Here is a 23,520-nt window from a genome sequence, read left to right as displayed (position 1 = left end):
CAAATGTGTACAACTGCCTGGGGCCTCAGGCAGATCCATGCAGTGACTAAGGGAGGCAACAGGAAAGGGAAGAAGAGGCTGAAGCTAAATAAGACTGGAAATATTCAAATAAACCATGCTCCCACCTCATCCTCAAGATAAAAAGAGCTTTTCTTGGGGAAAAAGGACGGAAGGCTTCACTTCCACACACACCGCTGAGGTTCCAAGTGTTTAAGAGATTGTCTTACCTTCTTTTCTTCTTCAGTGCTACCTACCAATCTTCCTTTTAACCAGATTTATCTGACCATATGAATAGATTCAGGGTTTGAAAAAGGTCAGGACACAGTGAGCGCCTCAGTCATTAGCCTAACAGTCTAATTTTCTTTTCCAAATATTATATTCAACTTTTTTATTTACTGTCATAGAGCATAACGGATAAATGCACAGACTTTGTTTTGCCATTCACTCACTGTGGGACCTTGGAAATGTTGCTTAACCTCTCCGTGCCTCAATTTACTCATCTGTAAAATAGGGATAACAATGGCACCTATCTCTTTGGAGATACTGTGAGGAATAAATGAGATAGTATATGTAATGTACTTGAGATATTGCCTGACCCAAAATAAGCTCTCCATAAGTATTTGCTGTTATAATTATTATATAAGTAATGTGTCATAAGGATTATAAAAAATGATAGCTAATATTCAATGAACAATGATGCTAAGTGCTCCCCTTTTATTTCTCATGTAAACCCTGGAAGGTAGACATTCTTACTGTATCAATTTTACATGAAACAGAGGCCCAGAAATGTGAATCCACAAATTACCCAGGCAACAAATGATAGAGTTAGAACTCAAGCCTACCAGTCTATTCCAGAATCAAGCTCTTAACTACTATATTATTTCAAGTAGGTAATGATACTTGCTAAAAGATACTAAAGTTTTTCTCTGTGCCAGGCATAGCTGCAATAGCTTTACAACTCTTTCCTCAATTAATTATCACAACTGCCTTATGGAATGGATGCTTTTATTGTTTTCAATATACAAAGGAGAAAACTGAGGGACCAGGCATTACACAACTTGGCCAAGACCACATATTGTATTAGTTCGTTTTCACTCTGCTATAAAGAACTACCAAAGACCAGATAATTTATGAAGAAAAGAGGTTTAATTGATTCACAGTTCATCAGGCTGCATAGAAGCATGGCTGGGAGGCCTCAGGAAACTTCCAGTCATGGCAGAAGGTGAAGGGGAAGCAAGTTCACCTTACCATGGCAGAGCAGGAGAGAGCGAACAAGGAGGGAAGTGCCACAGTTTTAAACCATCAGATCTCATGAGAACTCACTCACTATCATAAAAACAGGATAGGGGAAATCCACCCCCATGATCCAATCACCTCCCACCAGGTCCCTCCCCTGACACTTGGGGATTACAATTCATCATGAGATTTGGGTGGGGACACAGAGCCAAACCATATCACACATCTCGTATGTGACTAAGGTAAGTGTACCCCATACGAAGAAGTAAACAAAGCAGAGGTGCTAAATTTTCATCTCTGTGACCTAATACCAGATAGAAGATAACAATTTTCAAAAAGGAAACTCCCTTCTGGTATGTTCATCTGAACAGTTTCTAAGCCAGTGTGACTCAGAGAAAGACTCAATACTGGAATCATAAAAGAAGAAACTGATTAAATGCTAATATATTTGGTTTTACCTTACTACTCAATCGTTTTCTGCCTCTAGTAGCAGCCATTTTCAATAGTCATTTTTAATGTCCTATACCATTTGAATAGAATATAATTCACTATTAGCAAATATGGACCAACTTTTCACATGAAACAAGACCATTGGTTTCATTCGGTTCATGACCCAAGGAAATTATGGACAACACAGGTAGAGATGGTGGCTGAGTATTCATTCTATGTAACTATGACACAAAGGAGAATCTGCCAATGATATATTTGGTCAAAACCCACAGGAATTTACAGTCATGACTTAACAATACTAATGGATAACAATTGATAAGGTGTGAAAAAGGATCATACACTAGCCCAATATACTCTTGAAGTCTTTGTGCAAATTAGAAAGATGCGCTTTGTGCTGCCATAAAGACATATGCACATGCATGTTCACTGCGGCACTATTCACAAGACCAAAGACTTGGAACCAACCCAGATGTCCATCAATGATAGACTGGATTAACAAAATGCGGCACATATACACCATGGAATACTATGCAGCCATAAAAAAGGATGAGTTCATGTCCTTTGTAGGGACATGGATGAAGCCGGAAACCATCATTCTCAGCAAACTATCGCAAGGACAAAAAACCAAACACCGCATGTTCTCACTCATAGGTGGGAATTGAACAGTGAGAACACTTGGACACAGGAAGGGGAACATCACACACCGGGGCCTGTCATGGGGTGGGGGCGGGGGTAGAGAGGGATAGCATTAGGAGATATACCTAATGTAAATGACAAGTTAACGGGTACAGCACACCAACATGGCACATGTATACATATATAACAAACTTGCACATTGTGTACATGTACCCTAGAACTTAAAGTATAATAAAAAATAAAAAAAAAAAGAAAGAAAGATGAGCTTTGGTTTGGTGAGCATAACACAAACTTGACTGTAGCTTCAGCACTCTAAACCAAGGGCTTGGTGTATGTTCCAAACAGATCTTGATGAATCTGAGATAATATGGGAAGGTACTTTTAGAAGTCTTGAGAGACATGATCAGTAGCAAAATCAGAAACATACTGATATAGATCTTGAGACGAGAATAAATACATGGGTCAAAAAGGAAAATGGCAAGCAAATTTTCTTTACAGGACAATTGTGTGGGAGGATGGCAATGTGTCATAGGAAATAATACTTGTCAATGTTTAGGACAAACTTATTAGATCCCTTATATTTATATCAGAATTAAGTACTTGACTTGCTGGACAAAAAGCACAAGAGGAATATATGAAAGAGCAATGAAAAAATTTAAGATTTTTGTGGATTTTTTAGAATGCTACTGTAGGTAATAAAAAGGTTGTGATCAATTACGTTATCACAAATTAACTACTAGAAGACAAATAATTAATTAACAAGGAATGGTAAAGAACCCCAATTAGGAAAAGAGAAGACATGATGACAATGGTAATAAAAATGGACCAAAAAAGAAAAAAAAAAAAAAAAACCTGGCAGTTACTGAGCACCTAATGCTATGAGCTTTACCTTCATTACCTTCACAATAACCTTATGGGAAACACCATTATTAGTACCATTTTACAGATGAGGAAACTGAAGTGTAAGAGGTTATGTGACTTAACCAGGATCTCATGTAAAGTAATAGAACTTGGATTTACACCCAGGCAGTTTAACTCTGGAGTTTACCTGCTTGACCAACAGACTATACAGTCATGAGTTAAACTGACAAAAATAGCCAAAATTGACAAGAACATTGATGCAGGTAACTAGGCACATCAAATGTTGTCCCACCTCCATTTGCATGGGGAAAAGTCAGAATGATGATGTTCCTGATAGCGATGGAATACGTGACCAGAATAGAGTGACAGAAATAAGAAGATACAATGAAATTCAAATACTGTTAAAATGACTTCTCTACTAACCAGGATAATAGCTTACAATAAGGAAGACTTAGAACAAACAAAATGGAATGAACCTCCATGCCTGGCTTCATCTTGCCTCTGGAATTGACTGAGAACAAGTTTGCTGTGTAGGCATTTCATGGTAATGACTTTACTATTATTAACAATGACAATAGTTCCAGGCAGTATTTCATATTTACATAGCAGCCTTCAACATAGGAGCAAAAGTACCTGGCAAACATTCTCATTTTTATTATTGATGCCTTAGATTAATAAAGTGCCTTTCTGTCAAAGAGCTCATTAATCCTTACACAGACTCCTGTGACACAAATAGGCAAGCAATCCATTTCTACATTTTACATATGGAGAAACCAAAGCTCAAGGACCTGTGCATAATTGTTTAGCAAGATTGTAGCTGAGCCTAGAATGAAATCATAAAGAACCCAGTGTTTTCCTGCCTTTGAGTGAAACTCTATCTTATTTACAGCTTCTTACTCCAAATTATCTGAGACACTGGGGCCTTCTTTAACAACTAGACCCTCCCACTCAGATTTTTACTGCCTCTTGTTCAAGCTGGATTCCCTCTCTCTCCTTCCTTTTAACTGCTCATCCTGCCTCTCTTATCCCTCTTCTTCAAACCAACATTACTGCCAGAATCATTTTCTTAAATCTGTTTAGAGAAAAAGGAGAGGTTCTTCATCATCTATGGAAACAGACCCCAAATTCCTTCACAGATCATTCAAGGCCTCCCTCAGCCTCAGTCTGGCCCCAATCTATTTTCCTAGCCATGTCTCTGATACCATGTCCCCTATGCGTAAGTCATGCAAACCTAAACTTCTGAACTCCAAACCCACCCTGCTCCTTGATCATTCTGTTCCTTCTTCCAGAAATTACCTTTCCACCTCCAGCACTATCACAATATGCTCACATTTCCGCCCCAGTGCTGTCTTCCTCATGAAGCCCTCCTGACTTACCATCTGGACAGGAATGCTTCCTCCAGCTCCTCCATGTTTAGTCTTATTTGTAGCACTCATCACATTTTACCTAGGACTACAGTGACTTATGATAGTACATCTCTCGTTAGAACATTCTGTCACTGAGATTCCCAGAGTCAGGTCCCATGTCAGATTTTGTGACAGGTAATGGGTGAAAATGAGAAACATCCCTGCTTTTGTGAGGCTTACAGTCTAGCAGCCTTCTTCATTTATGGTACCTTATCTAAATGGCAAAACACTATTTTCTCAAGGGTGTTACATAATAGTGCCAGGCTAGATGCATAAAAGAGACATTTATTCATTACATACAACAGATACTTTTTAGGAGTGGTTCTTAAAGTATAGTACACAGACCTCTGCGGGTCCCCAAGACCTTTTCATGTGGCCCCCAAATTAGTCAAAACTAATTCCAAATAAAATGAAGACATGGTTCAACATTGTCACTCTCATACTCTCACAAGCGTATGGTAGAGTCTTCCAAAGGTGACTCGATGTGTGGTATAACAAAAAATTGAAAGAATAGGTAGATAAGAGAATTCAGCTGCTTTCTGTTAAAGCAGTCATTAAACAGATTGGCAAAACGGTAAAACAACGCCACTTTGTCACTAAAGTATTTTCATTTCTTAAAAGTAGTTTTCATAAACAGATAACATTATTTATGTTAACATGTAATGGGTTCACAATCATTCATTTTTAAATAAATTACATACATATTTTAAATTTTATATTTTAATTTATAAAATGGTAAATGCCAGTGGCTATAACAGAAATTCTTTAGGTTTCTCAATACCTTTCAAGAATATAAAGGGATCATGAGACTAAACCATTTGAAATTACTGCCTGAGGGCAGTGGGCTCCTGTCTCTCTGCAGAGCCTCATTTGAGAATGCCTGAGTAGAAGTTGAGTTTAGAGACAGGGTCTTGCTCTGTCACCCAGGCTGGAGCGCTTAGCACAATCACTACAGCCTCAACCTCCAGGGCTCTAGAAATTCTACCCTTCAGCTTCCTGAGTAGCGAGGACTATAGGCACACGTCACCACTCTCAGCTAACTGTTTTATTTTTCGTAGAGTCAGTGTCTTGCTATATTGCCAGGCTGGTCTCAAACTCCTGGGCTAGAGCAATCCTGCCTCAGCCTCCCAAAGTGCTGGGATTACAAACGTGAGCTACCATGCCTGCTCTCAACTTCTATCAAAGAAACTATCCTATGTGTGAGATTTATTCACAAGATTTTCTCCTTTCTCTCCCCACCCCCAAAGCCCCCTAGTTTAATAGTGAGCTGCTTGGGAACAGAGACTAAGTCAAACTTATCTTTGTTTCTGCAGCACCTGGTACAGAGTAAACAGTCAGTAAATATTTGTGGGAGGGAGGGAGGGAGGGGGGAAGGGAGGGAATGTGAGGGGAGGGAGCAAGAAACTGTGTGATATTTATTCTTCCAAGACTCTACCACAGTAATCTGCCCATTGAAAATGTCTGTTAACTTCATGTAAATGTGTTTGTATTGATATCATATCTAAAGTGACCAAGGCTTCAATAGTTTCACCTGGTATGTTAGAAAATCCCAGTAGAGTTTAGAAATCATTATTTCTAAAGGCAAATTTTAAAAGATTTCTCTCATAAGTAAATTAATAAACAAGTCTTTGTGCACATTAGTCTTTCAATAGCAAAGGATAATTTTGGGATAAAGAATGATGCAAACTTGGAAAATTGATATGGTCAGTTTGGCTGGCTATGCATAAACTACCTATCTTCCTTATGGATAGTACATCTTTAATAACTAAAAGTGACTTCCTATATCTAAAATATCTTACTTCTTGATCTAGAGTAAATAAAAATGGGCAGAATTAAGCTTAAGACAACAAAAGGGGGAAAGTTAAAGCAAAACTGTGCATTGGCAAGTCCCTCTCTGAGAGCTTTCTGAGCCCTCTCTCCCCCTCCTAGCTGCTTTGCATCCTCATGGAGTTCTTCACCAGCCAAGGCTTCCCTCATCAAGGTACCCCACTTGAATGTGACCTCCTAGGTATTAGCTCATTCTTTAATTCAATCTGTGTGCAACTTAATCCACGTAATTTTTACAATTGAAGAAATTTAGACATCATCTATTACAACTCTCTCATATACAGTTGAAGTTCAGCTTTGTCTTATCTTGAAATTATTTTTCGCTATTGAAGGACTAGTGTGCACAAATATTTGTGCATTGATTACTAATGAGAGAAATCTTTTAAAATTCGCCTTTAGAAATCAGGATTTCTAAACTGTACTGAAATTTTCCAACATACCCGGTGAAACTATTAGTGCCTTAGTCACTTTAGAAATTAAGACTTACCCAAGGGAATATTAATTCAGGACATAGCTGGGATAAAAATCTAGCATTAAGTCCTCTTCCTTTTCCAGAAACTATTTGACTAAATCTCCTAAACTCAAACAAATACTCTGGTCTAGACCTTTCCTGATTCCATCTCCATATAAAAATTTTTCCTATATATTCCTTCAGTGTCCTGCTATTTTAATGCACCATATTTATTCAAATGTGGTTAGTACCTATGATCCAAAATCATTATGACTAATTCACACCTTAATTCAAGTTAGTTTATCAGGTTAGCAAGCCAATCAATTTGCCTCATAACATTTCTATTTGAATAGGAATGGTTGAAGTCTTCAACTAAAAGAACAAGTGGAAATTTTATACATGATATCGGGTTCAGAAACAGAGATACATGAAAATCAGAATGTGTTTTGGTTTCTTACATTTTAACACAGAGTCAGACATCTATACAAAGGACCAAAATTACAATAATTGCAATGAATGAGAGTTTATTGCCTGTGATGTTTCACTTTGTTAACCTAAACCCTGGTTGACAACAGGATAGTCAAACAAATACATGACATGATACACAGGTGTCACGAGCTATCTTCAGGGAATTGACTCCAGGACCACCCCTGAGGATACCAAAATCCAATGATGCTCAAACCCCTTGTATAAAATGGTAGTATCTGCATATAATTTACACACATCCTCCCATATACTTTGCCAGCTCCGGATTACTTATGGTACCTGATACAATGTAAATGCTATGTAAATAATTATTATACTGTATTATTTATAACAAGGGAAAAATGTCTGTCTGTGTTCAGTACAGACACAACCATCATAGGCCTAACTACATTTTCAAACCATGGTTGGTTAAATCTGTGGATGTGAAACTGCAGACACAGAGGGCTGACTATATTAGTCTGAAACTCACAAAAGATGACATACAGTCATCCCTTGATATATCCAGGACCTCAGGTCTCTAACCAAATCCATACATACTCAAGTCCAACAATCAGCCTTGTAGGAAAAGTCAGCCCTCCTTATCTGGAGGTTTCACATCCCAAGAATACTGCATTTTTAATCCAAGTTTGTTTGAAAAAAAAAATGTGCAAGTGGACCCACACAGTTTAAACACAGGTGTATAGCTTAAATTGTTTCCTACCCACTTTTTCATGTAGTTTTTGCTTAATATATTTTATTCAATCTTTTTGGCAGGTAATGAGTACAATATTATATATGTACTCGTGTGTGTGTGCACACACATATGTCTTAATGTAGAAGAGTATCTTTATTAAGATGTGTGTGTGTATATCTATATCTATCTATATATATATATCTTAATAAACTAAACACCAAAGCAGAATTACATTCATTCTTAAGGTTTATAAGTGACTTTCTGAAAGCAATACTATCAAGATTGTTCACAAATTCGACAGAGCTTAAAAGTCAGTCTCAGGATTTAAAGTACTAACAAACCACCTGGGTTTGTTACAAAACTACAAATAGAAAGAAAACTTTAAATTTATGGTATCTACAATGCAAATAATAAATTATCACATAAGATGAATGCTGTTAAACTATACACTAAATTTTTCAAGTGTTAACCTGAATAGGTTTGTTATGCTAACCAATTTTTCATTAAAATCTCATACTTTGATTTTAATAGTAGTTCCTCTGATACTGGTTATCAAAACACAGATAATTCTTTATGAAGAACCTCACATTTTGCAGATGCTTACTCAGTCTTCAAATAAACTCCAGGAAAACCCCGATTTCTAAGAGAAAGTGTTGAATTTGTACTCCTGATCTGGCATCAAATTACTTGGGAACTCTCAAACAGTGACAGCCCCAAATGCATCTGCCTAAGAGACATAGCTACATGTTCTACCAATCAGCGGAGAAAAAATGTTTGTAAAAATTTTATACAATACTAGAGTGTCTTAGTCCATTCAGGCTGCTATAAACAAAATGCCATAAACTTGGCAGCTTATAAACAACAGAAATTTATTTCTCACAGTTCTGGAGGCTGGTAAGTCCAAGATACAAACAGACCCAGTGTCTGGTGAGGTTTCGCTTTCTGGGTCATAGACAGCGCATTTTTCCTGTATCCTCACATGGTAGAAAATACTAGCTAACTCTCTGGGGTCTCTTTTATAAGGACACTAATCCCAATCACCTCTGTTTTCATGACCTAATCACCTCCCAAAGGCCCCATCTGCTAATACCATCTCCTTGGGGTTAGGACTTCAACATTAGTATTTGGAGGGAACACAAAATTCAGACCATAGTCTAGAGCTACTTATATTGGTTTTACCAGGTTAAATACTCCTAAAGATTTAATTTCCCATCTTGGTAACTGTTGCAGCCATTGAGAAGCAAGACAGAACAGCACCACAGAATTAAACATCTCTGAATATTCTCTTATTCATCTCATTTGTAAGATATTTGATTCCACAAACTTGTTATGCTAATTTCTATTTCTTTTCACTTTGATTATGTTACTGTTACTATTCCTTGGAATTCTTATCCATATACTTACCTGGAATTCAAACTATATCAATATTTTAAGGCTCTATTTGGGTCCAATTTTCATCTTTAACACTACAAAGAATACAGCACAGTAATAAAAAGCATAGGCTCCAGAGTCAGAATCATGCACCACTAGCTGCATGACCTGGGGCACATTACTAAATCGTCTGTGCCTTGTCTTCATCTTTTGTAAAGTAGGAATGTTCAGCAGTATTGCTGTCAGGCTCAAGTGAACTAGGACATGCAAAGCACTATGAACAGTGCTTGGCATGAAGTAGTCACTCGATAAATGTTATCCACTATTGTACTTCTTTATTATAACCCCCATTCTTCCTGTACTTCTCTGAACAGCTATAGATTCATAAGTAATAAGGACCTTAGATCTTATAGTCATTCAGTTCAATCTCCCACACAAAGTAGTATCATCTTTAAAAAGCTCTTCATAATTGGTCAACCATGAAGATGGTTAAATACTTGCAGTGATGAAAACTTTACTACTTTTCAAAAAGCATAGGCTCAAACAGTTCTTATAATAAAAAAAATTTATGTGCAGTACTTTCTTTCTACCCATTCGTCTCTGAGTTCTGCCTTCAGTACAACCGAAAAACAATCCTGCATCATCTAACCTCTTTCATATGAAAGCCCTTAAATATTGAAGGCAGTTGCTTAGTAAGTCGCACTCTCTAGCACTGCCGTCCTCTGCCTCGATCTTTTCTCTTCATTTCTCTTCTCTGGGCAAAACACTATAATTTCTTCTGTCTGTCCACAACAAGATATGTTTTCTATATCTTCACCATCCTCAACACAATCTTCAGGATGCACTTCATTTTATGAAAGTCATTCCTAACAGAGGGCACTAAGAGCTGCACAGAATATTCCAAGCAGGTTCTGAATAGTAAAAATGACAGTATAACAGTTTGTTTAGGAAAGTAAGGCAAATTTTGGAAAAATTTACTTAATAACAACCATCAAAAAACAATGCTGTTAAATGAGCAAGTAAGTTAAATTTTTCTTTTGAGACATTGGCAAATAACATAGGCTATTACCCTAACCTATTTAAATCAGATTGTGGACTCTCTGCCAGGCTGCCTTCCAGATTGTATCCAGAGACAGAATTTGTGGTGTCTTTATGTAATCTGCTTTTATCTCTATGGAAGTCTCTTTAGCTATGTGTTTTTTTCTTCATGTGTCTGTCTTTGTCCTGCTTCTGTTTCTTTCTGTATGTCAATCTCTTTCTCATTCTTCTTTCTTTTGTCAATCATTCAATAAATATTTATTCAGTGCCCATCAAGTGTCAGGCACTGTATTAGGTATAAGAAGTTCAAAGACAAGTCATGCTCAAAATACCCCCTGGCTAAGGTGGGAGGCAAAGCAGACACAGACAGATAATAAACAGATAATAAGATACTATGGTAATACAGTGAGGTAGATAATGCACAGGTTACTGTGAGAGCACCACGAATGATTGAATGCTGGATGAAAGGGATCTGAGAGGTTTCCAGGAGGAGATAGAATCTTATGAAATCTGAAGTGATTCTAAACAGTACTTTCAAACTTTAACATGTATTTAAATTCCCCAGGAATCTTGTGAAAATGCAGATTCTTAATCAGTGTATCTGTCTGAGTAGTAAGACCTCAGATGCTGCATTTCTATCAGGCTCCAGGAGATGTCCATGCTGCTAGCCCCCAGACCATCACAGGGTCACAGACATCTTAAAGGATGGAAAGGAGTAAGTAAGGGCTGTGCAGAGTGAATGCGGGCAGTATAAACAGCATGAAGTAAATCACAGAGGTAGAAAACACCTGAGTATATGTGATGAGACTGAAGCACACTGGTGTTTCCAGGCAATTTAAAAGGTCATGAGTGTCTAAACTGGGAATGGATGGGAGTATGACATATCATTGTGTGTGTGTGTGTGTGTGTGTGTGTGTGTGTGTGTGAGAGAGAGAGAGAGAGAGAGAGAGAGAGAGAGAGAGAGAGAGAGAGAGAGAGAGACAGTCTCACTCTGTCGCACAGGCTGTAGTACAGTGGCGTGATCTTGGCTCACTGCAACCTCTGCCTCCCAGGTTCAAGCGATTCTCCTGCCTCATCCTCCTAAGTAGCTAGGATTACAGGTGCCCACCACCATGCCGAGATAATTTTTGTATTCTTTTTTTGTTGTTGTTTTTGAGATGGAGTCTCACTCTATCGCCCAGGCTGGAGTGCAGTGGCACGATCGCGGTTCACTGCAACATCTGCCTTCCAGGTTCAAGTGATTCTCCTGCCTCAGCCTCCCGAGTAGCTGGGACTACAGGCGCCCACCATCATGCCCGGCTAATTTTTTGTATTTTTAGTAGAGATGGGTTTTCACTGTGTTAGCCAGGATGGTCTTGAACTCCTGACCTCATGATCTGCCTACCTCGGCCACCCAAAATACTGGGATTACAGGCGTTGAGCCACCACACCCGGCCAATTTCTGTATTTTTAGTAGAGACAGGGTTTCACCATGTTGGCCAGGCTGGTCTCAAACTCCTGACCTCAGGTGATCGACCAGCCTTGACCTCCCGAAGTGCTGGGATTACAAAGGCTTGAGCCGCCCGCCCGGCCAGGAGTGTGGCATGTCTTAAGGAAAAGGGAAGTTATTACATGGATGACAGAGTATATCAAAAATTCTTTAAGTAGGGCAGTTATATGGTAACAACTGCAAATCAAATAACAAGTCTAGTGTCTACACTGGTAGAATAATGGACAAGAAGATAGTATGCTAGGCTACTTAAATAAACCTGCTAAAGATGATGAGGAGGATCTAAATTACGGCAGTAACAACAGATTTAGATGAAAACAGACTGGTCTGAGAAATGGTTAGGAAATAGAATAGGTTAATTGTGTCATCACTTGTTAATTTAAAAATCAGGTGGTTGTTATTCCTTTGCATTTTTTTGCAGGCATCGTATCTATTCTTAATCTTAGTAACATGTGATCTTAGTAACATGTGATCTTGGACAAGCCACTTACCCTCTTTTAGCAGTTACTTCCGTATCTTTAAAAAAAAATGTGAAGATTTGACCCAAATGAACAGTGTCGTTGCTTTAAACCCTAAAATTTATGAGCCTGTGAACTAAATTCGTCTCATTGACTTGTAGATTCATAAAATGTATTCATAGAACCTACTATAATATCTGGACTTTATAAAATATATTCTTAGTATCTACCACAATACCTGTATTATATATATATATATATATATATATATATATACATGTACACATAATACATATATGAAAATGTATTGTATAATATATGTACAATAGATGACAATATATTACAGTACTAGTCATACAACGTGTGTGTGTGTGTGTATATACACATACAATATTATATGACTAATACTGAATCTACCTAGCTGACAGGTATTAAAACTTGAGACTTTTAAAATCCTTCCTCTTCTTTGCCCACCACATTCATTACCAAGTCCAGTGGTTTGTTACATGTGCCCTACTGGCAATTCTTTGGTTTATGCACTTATTTTTTTAACTGGATTCCTGCAATAGCACCTTAAATGTTCTCCCCGGTTCCATTCAAATCCCCTTGCAAACTCTCTCTGAGAAGGTAAAGAATTCTGGAGTCAGAAAGACTTGGACTTGAATGCTAAGTCCACTGTTCCTTAACTATGTGATTGTCAGCAAGTGATTTAACCTCTTTACACCTTGGTTTCCTTACCTCTAAATTATAGGGATACTAGGAAGATGAACTGTTCGTAAAGTACTTACTATAGTGACTATTCCACAGTGGGAACTCAATAAGTGTTAGTTATCATTTTGAAAGACACATCTCAAAAAGATTAGAGCAGGTACTTCACAAAAGATGAAAATCAAATTACCAAAAAAAAAAAAAAATGGAAAGATGCTCTTCTTCATTAGTAATCAGCAAAAGGCAAATTAATACTTGTAAGAGTACAATTATGTATCTCCCTGATTAGCAAAATTTAAGAACTTGTAAATCAAGTGTTGGTGAGGATGTAGAATTTCTCATATACTGCTGCTGGGAATGTAAATTGATGCAACTGATTGGGGAAAATATTTTGGAATTATTTAGTAAAATTAAAGGCGCACATACCCAAAAACTCAGCAGTTCCTTCCCTTGATATTTATCCTAGAGAAGGGTAAATATCAGAATCTATGAGAACTAATATATATAAACATAAAAATGATATTATATTTATGTTTATACTAGCATTAAGTAAAATATATTTAATCCAAATGTTCAACAACAATAGACTAGATAAGTAAATATTGGCATATTAATATGGTAGAATACTATACAACAATTTACATGAATAAACTACATGCATGAACATGAAAGAATCTCACAATGTTAGCAAAATAATCAGGCAATTGAGAGTATACATGCTATAATTCCAAATACATGGAGCTGAAGCATAGGCAGAACTAAGATTCATAGCCTAGAGATGCACAGAGAGATGGAAAACCTACAAAGAAAAACAAGGTAATGTGTATGACAAAAGGTGGGATAGTAGCTAGCGGTTACCTCTGGTGGGGAAGGAAAAGTATATGATCCGAAAGGGACACATAGGGGTTTGCTGGGAGTCTATTACATCAAGTTTGATTTATTTGTTTGATTTGTTTTATGTTGTTTGATTTATTTACATTATGTTTGATTTATAATTATTCTTTAACCTGTATTTGTTTTATACACTCTTCTATGTGTATGGTATATTTCACAATTAAAAAATAAACTGATTATGTCAGACTCCTACTTAAAATCTTTCAAAAGCTCTTCACTTTGAAACAAAATCCAAACTCCTTAATTTTGTCTAAGAGATCCTTCATGGCACATGTCTTGTATCCCTCTTCAACTTTATCTCTACCACTACCATTTCTGCTTCAGCATAGTAAATGACACCTAGTATCCCCACACAATCATGCTCTCTCAGGCTTCCGGGTCTGTTAAAAAAATGTTCCCACTGTGCACCGCATCCTCCCTTCCTCTGGCTATCCTTTCACTGTGCTTAATAGTCCACTAAAAGATCCCTTCCTCTGGGAAGGCTTCCTTGACTAATCTCTACCACATCTGTGTTAGAGTCTCCTCTGATGCACTTCCTTTGGCACTCTAGACTTACCCATGTAATAGCACTTTATGAGTGCCACACTCTTTAGAACACAACTACCCCCATTAATAAGCACATTTTATTATAAGTACCACACTCTTTAGACTGAAGGCTCCTTTAAAGCAGGGACTGTCTTTTATCTACCCCAAAAGCTAAACATGCTACGGAAATCACAGATTCTCAATAAGAGTTTGATTAATGAATTAATATTCAGAATGGAAAGAACATAGTATGCTTTCTACATCACTGGGAGTAACACATACTATATTAGGTTCCATCATATAAAATTGTCCTAAAATTGTATTTTAGGTCAAAAATGGTTTGTTATTGGCAATTTTATATAATTATTTATAACACTCATTGAATACATGTTAATTAAGTGCAGTATAGTGATGGCTATTAGATCTACTTTCTCAATGTAATGGTAGACAGATGGTTTTTTATGAATTGTTTTATAAAATCACTATATGAAATAACTCTAGGATTAATTTCATCAGTCTTCCACAATTATAGGTTATGCACAGGGCAGCCTACCTATCTAGAGTTATATAAGCCACCAGGCAAATGAAAGAAAGATATTGATCACTAGCTCAAAATAGCTTCTTTTGGAGTTTTATAAGCACCACAGTCATACTCTAGTTCTCAAAGATGTTATCTGACAGATTAGAACTCGTTCATCTCTGCTGCAATCTATTGATTATTGACTTTGGTGACTATGAAGCAGCAAGTATTTGATTTAAAAGGACATTCTACCTGTGTGTGCTGATATTTTTATAAATTAATAAGTTTTTAAAGTCATTCCAACTAGGCAGAGCAACTGGATCTATTTTTAATATTGTTTTGTTAAGCAAAAGGATTTGTAGGTTAAAATGCCCATGAATTGAGTTTTATAAAACTGTGATTTCTCTTCTAGTATTTCAGAAGAGCTAAACGGTGTGTGTGTCTGTGCGTCTGTGTGTGTGTGTGTTTTCCTGAAAGAAACTGAAAACCATAATTTAGCTCAGAACCAATTTTTCTACTAAAGGAGATGAATCTGTAAAATATAGTACAATGTTGCAAGTAATAAAAGTCACTTAAAAATAATGGTACCCAGCTGTTACTCTGCCACATGAAAATGTTAATTGCAGGTATCATCCATGGTGGTAGTATTACAGTGTTATATGCTGCACTCATGCACCTCAAGAATTTTCACTACTGTATGTGGTGTTAGTAGTACCACACCAACTGTTACACTTCTGTTCTATTGATTTTCACTTCTGTAGTTGAAATTATTTGGAGCAGTATTTCTCCAGATCCATATACCAAACCATATGCAATATTTAAATTGGCTATATAGATCACAGTTTTCATACTAAGGAATATTTTTAAATTGGCAACTCACCACAGCTTGTATGGGTTCTCATCTATAGGAAACGAGTCTAATTCAACAGCTTCTTGTATGAGTTGCCATAGTGAAGATCTGAGATGGGCCTGCCGTTGGTGTTTCTCACACTAGCCTGAAAACAAAGCCGAAAAACAGACGAGTTTGATTTTAAGATTTAAATGGGAATTTCACCTGTATTTAGAAAACCAAAAAGCTGACATCAAAGACAACTGGTTACTGTGTGGGTGAGTGCAGGCAGAGGAAAGAAAACATCTCAAGATAGTTATCTCCATTCATAATTTATTGCAAGCACAAGAACTTTGATGTTATAATACCAGAACAACTATTTTAATATCTGAGCATAAACTAAATTAGTAATTCTTATTTCAGTTGATATAATTGGTCTTGTGATATGAATTTGGTTTTCTAATACAAGGCACCCCACTCATCATCAACTGGGACAGCTCCACTGTTACATATATTTACTTATTCTGCTTTTCATAAAAGATTTCATTGGAACAATGGTGACATAGGTACCAATAAAGGAGGAGAATTTTGAAAACCTCTGAAGTATGCAAAAGAAAGTAAACCTAAGCTGGAGCTAGTCTGAAGAGACCTGTATTTATGTTCTTCTAGTTACAAACCTACTTTTTCACCATTATAGCCTGTTACTTCCCAACATTATATTAAAGAAGATTCTTCAGAATATGTGACATTCTACCCAATGTCAAACCATAAATTTTTATTTCTAGTTTGGAAAATATGGTGATCATACCCAAAATAGGCCTCTTCTTTACCCCAACTAAGAGTCTCTTTCCTGCCCAGGTGCTTACAATTACTCCTAGGACTACCACCCTCTCACTATCCCACGACCTCACCCCGACACCCCAGTGTGGCCCCATTGTCACCTACCACCACTTCAGAGGAGGTGAATTCCTTTCTCCTATGAATTTCTATTGCACTCATTGTCAAAACACTAATATGATCCCTCGATTTTACACCATCTTTATTGTTATTTAGCCTCATCTTCCCAAATGGCAGAAACTGTGTTACAGTTTCCCAATTTTTTTCTACCATGGCACTTAGCAGAGAACTCAGTACATGAGAGAGATTCATTCAATGAATATTTGGTGTGTCCCTATTGTGTGCCAAATAGACAAGGTCAGTCCCTGATGGGGATTAAACCTTAGTAGAGAATACAGGTAATACAAGAATAGGCAATTACTATCTTATATAAGTGCTGTGATGGAGCTTCCACCTACAAACACCGAATAAACATTGCCAAATAAACAGACCTAACCTAAGAGCTTCACTTCAGTATCAGTGCTTTCAGATCCTATTTCCAATGTATAAGAAGAGGACAATTGCTTTAAGCAATCCATTTTCAGAAAGTACACAGGGTACCCAGGCAGGTTAACACAGACAAACAGGAGTCAGTTTTATTTCTATGAAGACAAGTCACTAAGATGAATTTCTAGAACTTTAAAGTCACTGCTGTTTTTGTTTTTGTTTTTCTTTACACACACACACACACACACGTACAAACACAAGGTAGTGAAAATCCTGTTTATTACTGTGTAGGTCACTGCAACTTCCCAATTGCCCTATAGGGAAGCTTTGCCTTAAACCTGCACACCACGCAGGGTTTCAGAGCAGCTGTGGTTAGGGATGCTTCTCAGGAGACTGTATTCATTTCTTTTTCCACTGAAAACTTTAATTTCCATTCCTACGAGCATTATTTCCATAAGCCTCAAGGGTTTTGCGTCTCATAGTCACCAGAGATAAGAACTGTAAGGAAAGCCATAGTGGCTTGTTATGGATCCAAAACATCAAATAAACTAGAAAATCATTTACTAGAAGTAATATATGTGTGAGGTCTACTTTTTAAACCTAAAATGTTTCTATTTAGTGATTTTCAATATTACCTGATATCTCCTCTTAAGAGTTTCTACCAAGATTCACAATAAGAAATAAACCCTATTAAATACAGAAAACAAAAGGTACATAAAACACAGTTTTTGTATTTTCCCCTTCTCTGCCTTGACTGGCTCATGAGGATAAAATGTACTCAAACTGAAAAACCTTGAGTCAAAACCTTACAATTTCGCTACGCAAACACGTACGTGTAGGTGAATTTGTGAAAAGATGGGCTCGAATTCTAAGTTACATTTTTTAAACAATCAATATGCAGCATGATCTTTTTATCTGAATCAGCAGTACAGTGTCTCATCTCAGACTTATGTAATGCAATAAATACATCCAATATGCCAAAGAAGCAAATGTACTCTGCTCTTCTTTACCAGTAAGCGTCTCCCCAACTAGTCTACAGGCCCAACTTTTTCCACAAGTCCTTGGTCCTCAGAAGAAGGTGTAATAATAGATGCATGTGTGGTAGGAGGAAGGCACTCAGCAGTCCTGCAGCAAATAGAGCATTGTACTCCATTCTTGTCACTACTGGACACTTCCGTGCCTCTTTCTGCATGATTGTTGCAATGTCCAACCAAAAGCTTAAAAGAGACTGTAAGAGGAAATAGAAAGGGCAATGAAGAAAGAATTTAAGACAACAATGTGTTTGCTTCTCATTCTAACTGAAGGCAGTCTCTCTTGCTCCGAGTCCTTTATTCTGATAAGAAACCAAGCAATCACTCGATGTGAACACAACAATTCCACTGAAAGTCCTTTGGCTACAAATGTGACCTGAGGCCAGAACTAGAGCATGAAGAGAGAACATCTATCCCCACATTTCACAAACAAGTAAACATCCAATTTGTCTTTAGCTTTTAGTATCAGTATAAAAAGAATTTATAACTAGGCTTACATCCAAAGAAACAGATTCATTTACATGAAACCACAATAAAACCTTAAAAATATATTTATGCCTTTAAAGATGGGAGGTTTTTTTTAGATTACTTAGGTTGGGCAAATTTGTTTTGCTTATGATATTCCTGTAGGATATACTAAGAAGGAAAATCTTATTAATTTTCCTATAAATTTAAAATATTTACATTTTATAGCATTGACAATTTCTCAGTTCATTCTAACCTTAAAATATATAGACCATGCACTATGAGACCATTAAATACTAATAGCTGCAGACATACCAGACAATGACAGCAAAAACACACTCAGCCCCTCTGGGATCTGTTCATAAACATCCCCTTCCAGCATGGCAAACACACTCCTCTCAACAGCAGATGCTGTTCTGGGGCGAGCAGGAAGGAAGCTGGAGGCAGCTGATTTTCCCACTCTACATGTAATTTCTTACTGCCTCATTTATCCAGAATCTTTTTACTGAAACTGTGAGGATTTTTTAAGAACAGGAGCCCCTCAAATTAAAGACACTTTGCAACAGCAGAGGAATGACATGCATATGAGGAAACATGAAGACTCTCTGATATTTAAGGTCATACCACCTTTGTCATCTGATTTTCTAGTCCCATTGTAGGGGAGAGAAAACCCAGCTTGCTCTACATAATAAAATAAGCTAATCCAATACTTTATGTCAATTTTAAGAGTGTGATCAAGGTAGAGAGGGGCATACATACCAGAGGCAGCCAAACTGCTACATCCAAAGCATCCAACCCCTAAAATCTAATGGTTCTGAAGTGGAGTCAGAAGCTTGTGATATATTTATATATTTATTTGTTATATATTCATAACATATATGCTCACCTAAAGTAGAAAATTCACAGAAGCTTCTCTGAGAGAAATGTTCCTGACTGCAACCATTTTAAATATGTTGATAAGCATTCTGTGAGATCTTCCAGGGTCTGACAACTAACAGATTAGGGATAGAAGGAGATATCGGATGTTGTACTGGCAATGCCTGGTGCATTTACACTCATTTTCCTTCCACCTGAACTGTGGCCTGTCCCATATGACTTGGCCTGCTTCCTTGCAGTTTGTTCATAAAAGTTATCATCAACATGGCCAGAAGCAGGCAGAGCTGCTGTACAGACACTGTCAGGCTCTGCACCAAAGGCAGCCCATGTAAACAACCTTGTGATGGCTTCAGAGCCTACTGCTGTGGGATAAGCCATTCTTTTTCTGTGGCTAAATTGCAGTACATTGGGAAATTATCTGTTTAAGGGAGTAAAAGCAGAGACTAGGTCTCTAGATTTAAATGTGGGGGGAGGGTGAGAAAAATACATGGATAGATAGTTTTCTTGTAATATCTGTAGCCTGATTTACTTACAGATAATCCAGTAAATTACATTTCTTTTGTTGAAGACACAAACACGTAGATCCTAATAAATATACTGCCATACTTATTTCTGATTTTTTTTTTCAAAAGAGCTCTGACATTTGTAGGGGACACAGTATCCCAGCACAGAATACCTGGGAACCTTGCCATGAAAAAAGAAAGCTGCCTGCTGTGACTAGGAGATCACTTTCTTAAAGGGACCCGTTACCTATTTGACTGCAGTGCCGATGTTTCCTCTTATCTCTAACCTGACCCCTGTTCTGTGTTCCTCTCCCCAGCTCAGATTTAGCCTGGAGTTGCTCTGCAAGAGTAACGCCAATAGTTTTACACCTACTATATATATAAATACTATTCCTTAGTAAAATACATCTTAAAATATTTAAGTTATACTTCTCACAAAAGTAGACATAAATACATACTAAAAGACATTATTTTTAATGTTTTATGGAACCCATCACATTTTTCAGATATGGGACTAAGGTCAGCACTTCTAACAAGCACAGCTGTTTGGTGTTTTTTTTTTTTCTTTTTCTCTCTCTCTCTCCGTGTGCGTGTGTGTGCGTGTGTGTGTGTGTGTGCGCGCTTCTCTCTCTCTCTCCCTTCCCTTCTGTAGCCCTGCATTGGTCTAAAAACCCCTGGTCACAATAAGAATGCTCCCTCCCTCCCTCTGCTACCCCTCACTCCAAACAGAAAGGTTTCAACACGCCCAAGTCTGGGAAGAGATGTTCTGCACAGAGGGAAAAGCTGGTGGCTTCTTGCCTCAAAGCTAGTTCACTTGATTAACCTGCTTTCCACCCATCTCTCTCGTCTCTTCCATACTCCCTCTCCCGCCCCATCAAGAGCAATCAACAGACATTACCCCACCCTCCAAAAACAGGTTAGAACCCAGAACGAGCAAAGAGCCACCTACCATTCCGTGCCTGAGAACTACGATCCTGATCCGGCAGTGTTTGCCCCAGAAATCCTCCCTACTTGTTTTTCATTAACCACATTCCAGACTGTAATATGGAAGAGATTCTTTGGAGATAGGGAGATTGTTTAAAATTAACGACGGACAGGTGATTTCCAAGAAAACCCAATCTGAAACTCACTCAAGCCCCTAGGAATCGAGGGGTGAGGACAAAAAAGGAAATTTGTAAAAATGAAAAAAGAAAAGAAAAAGGTAAGCATATAGCAAGCACCACCCACCCCCATAAAAATAAAAAGTGAAGGGGAGGTTAAAGAAAAAAGAAGAAGAGTGGCTTGCTGAATCACCCTCTTTCACTGCCTGGAAACCATTGTGCAGCGTGATGCTGCCTGTACCATTGTGGAACCTACCAGAGGAGACGGACAGAGGGCTTGGGGAATGGGGTTGCTATGGCAACTGAAAGGAGCACACATGACGTCAAAGCCCAGAGAAGTCTAGGGAGGGGGATGAGGGGGAAACAGAAAGAGGAAAAGTCTATGTGCAGCTACAGCTACTGTGTTTTCCGGTTAAATGAGGACCAGGCAAATGTAAAGGAATAAGGTTCGTCGGCAGCCAACATCAGCAACTACGACATCAAGGCAGCCAGCCTGCACAACCTGAAGAAAAGATCCGTTGGATGCAGCTCTGGCCCTTTGCACAGCAGCACCGAGGAACAAATACCAGCAGGGCAAAACGCCACTGGAAATGCAGTTAACCTCTGCTTTTCAACTATCTCCTGCAATATGTCTAAACGTCAACCAAGTAAGAGATGGTAATAAACACAGAGGAGAAGGAGGTATTTGAGTGTCGCCTGAACCCCGAGGTCATCTGCACGGCACTATTCCTCTTCTCTGTTTCCTTGTTTTTGTAAAATTCCTGAATAAATATCCACTAAACCAAACTCAATAGACTAATACTTAGGTTGCAATCTGAGTGTACAAAGAAAATACTGATTAATTTGAGTTAACACATCAAATTAATACTGATTAATTTCAGTTCTTTTTTTTTTTTAATTGCAGATAATTTCCTAGAGAACTGATGCAAATTGTACTGTTACTATTTAGGGTAAATATCGCAATTTTATTTAAGTAATTTGCTCTGCCTTTAACTGTTATAGGGTATTTTTAAAGTCTCCAAACAGTTTTACTATCCACAAATAATAGTTTCCTGGAATGACAACAGCTAACTACTTGCACTATAAAAAAAATTAGGTTTACCAAATTTGTTTTACCTTTTTTATGTAAGAAAAATTTTCAATACAAATTTTGCTTTAACCAACTCCAGCCTTTGGACTTGTCAAATCATGTAATCTAATTCAATTCCTTTTTTGCTTACACTCCTTGAAGGTGGGTTTCTGGTTATTGCTACCAAGTAGTACTGAGTTGTACATGATTCCACATTATGTTTTAGATCTAGCATCCTTATATGAATATGAACCTTCTTCCATATGTTACCAGAAAGATACAACACGCAACAGATGCAAACTCAGCAGTCACTGTAGACACTGAAACACATCATAAAGCTGTAAGAAACGCATAAGGTTTTGCTGTCTTTGTTGTTGCTGCTGCTGTTTTATTTGGGAAGAAAATTTAGAAAAAGAAAGGCTTGAGTGAGTTGTATGTCATTGTAGTTCATTGGATAAGAGTTTGGATGTCCCTTTACTCTAATTTCAGTTTCAAGAAGAATCAATCAAGACTACCTTCTAGTCTTCTCAAAGGGCCTACCTGCAAGATAACTATCTCATGCAAAAATACGAATTGATAGCCAATTTATAACACAAAATAACTGGCATTCTGGCTTTTGAGGTATTGTATACTAAGTTTGCTTATCAAAAGTCAATTCCCCAATCCCACGGAAATTAAATCAGTATGTCGAAGAGATGTCTGCACTCCCATTTTTATTGCAGCACTATTCTAATAGTCATGGAAACAACTTAAGTGTTTCAACAGATAAATGGATATATATTATGTATCTCTCTCTCTCTCACACACACACACACACACACACACAGAAATACTATTCAGCCCTATAAAAACAGGAAATTCTGTCATTTGCAACAACATAGATGAACCTAGAGGACATTATGCTAAGTGAAATAAGCCAGGCACAGCGAGACGAATACCATATAATCTCACTTATATGTGAAATTTTAAAAAGGACAAACTTGTAAAAATAGAAAGTAGAATGGTGGTTACCAGTGGCTGGAGGACAGAAAGGTGGACGGGGAAAAGGGGGACATTGGTTAATAGGTATAAAGTTTCAGTTAGAGAGGAGAACTAAGCTCTGGTGTTCTATTGCACAGCACAGTGACTATAGTTAATAATAAGGTTGCCTATTTCGAAATAGCTAAAAGAGAGGGTTTCAAGTGTTCTCACTACAAGGAAATGATAAATATTTGAGGTGACAGATAATGAGCCTGATTTGATCATACTACAATGTATACATGTATCAAAACATCACATTGTAACCCATAAATATA

General features: G+C 37.5%; 1 protein-coding gene and 1 long non-coding RNA gene across 7 annotated transcripts in view; one reads left to right on the top strand and one right to left on the bottom strand.

Moving 5' to 3' along the window:
* LOC105479668 (mitogen-activated protein kinase 10) overlaps positions 1-21,370 on the bottom strand; it is a 338,499-nt gene extending 317,129 nt beyond the window's left edge. For 5 of the 6 annotated variants that reach the window (XM_011737775.3, XM_011737776.3, XM_024792191.2 and 2 more), the window contains exons 1-2: positions 21,006-21,370; positions 15,910-16,024 (exon numbers count right to left, since the gene is read on the bottom strand). The gene's annotated coding sequence lies outside the window, so the exon portion shown is untranslated. Of the gene's footprint in view, positions 1-15,909; positions 16,025-18,992; positions 19,105-21,005 lie in introns of those variants that run through there. The other variant, XM_011737777.3, reaches the window with a different exon arrangement.
* Positions 21,371-21,493: 123 nt separating this feature from the next.
* LOC139362111 (uncharacterized) lies at positions 21,494-22,945 on the top strand. The gene is made up of 3 exons (XR_011620454.1): positions 21,494-21,803; positions 22,061-22,106; positions 22,715-22,945. It is a non-coding gene; the product is annotated as an uncharacterized lncRNA (long non-coding RNA).
* The last annotated feature ends 575 nt before the right edge of the window (positions 22,946-23,520 follow it).

This window comes from Macaca nemestrina, chromosome 3 (assembly GCF_043159975.1).
Source record: "Macaca nemestrina isolate mMacNem1 chromosome 3, mMacNem.hap1, whole genome shotgun sequence".
NCBI classification, from domain to species: Eukaryota; Metazoa; Chordata; class Mammalia; order Primates; family Cercopithecidae; genus Macaca; species Macaca nemestrina.
Note: the sequence above shows the minus strand (reverse complement) of the source record. Positions and strands in the feature narration are given on the sequence as shown.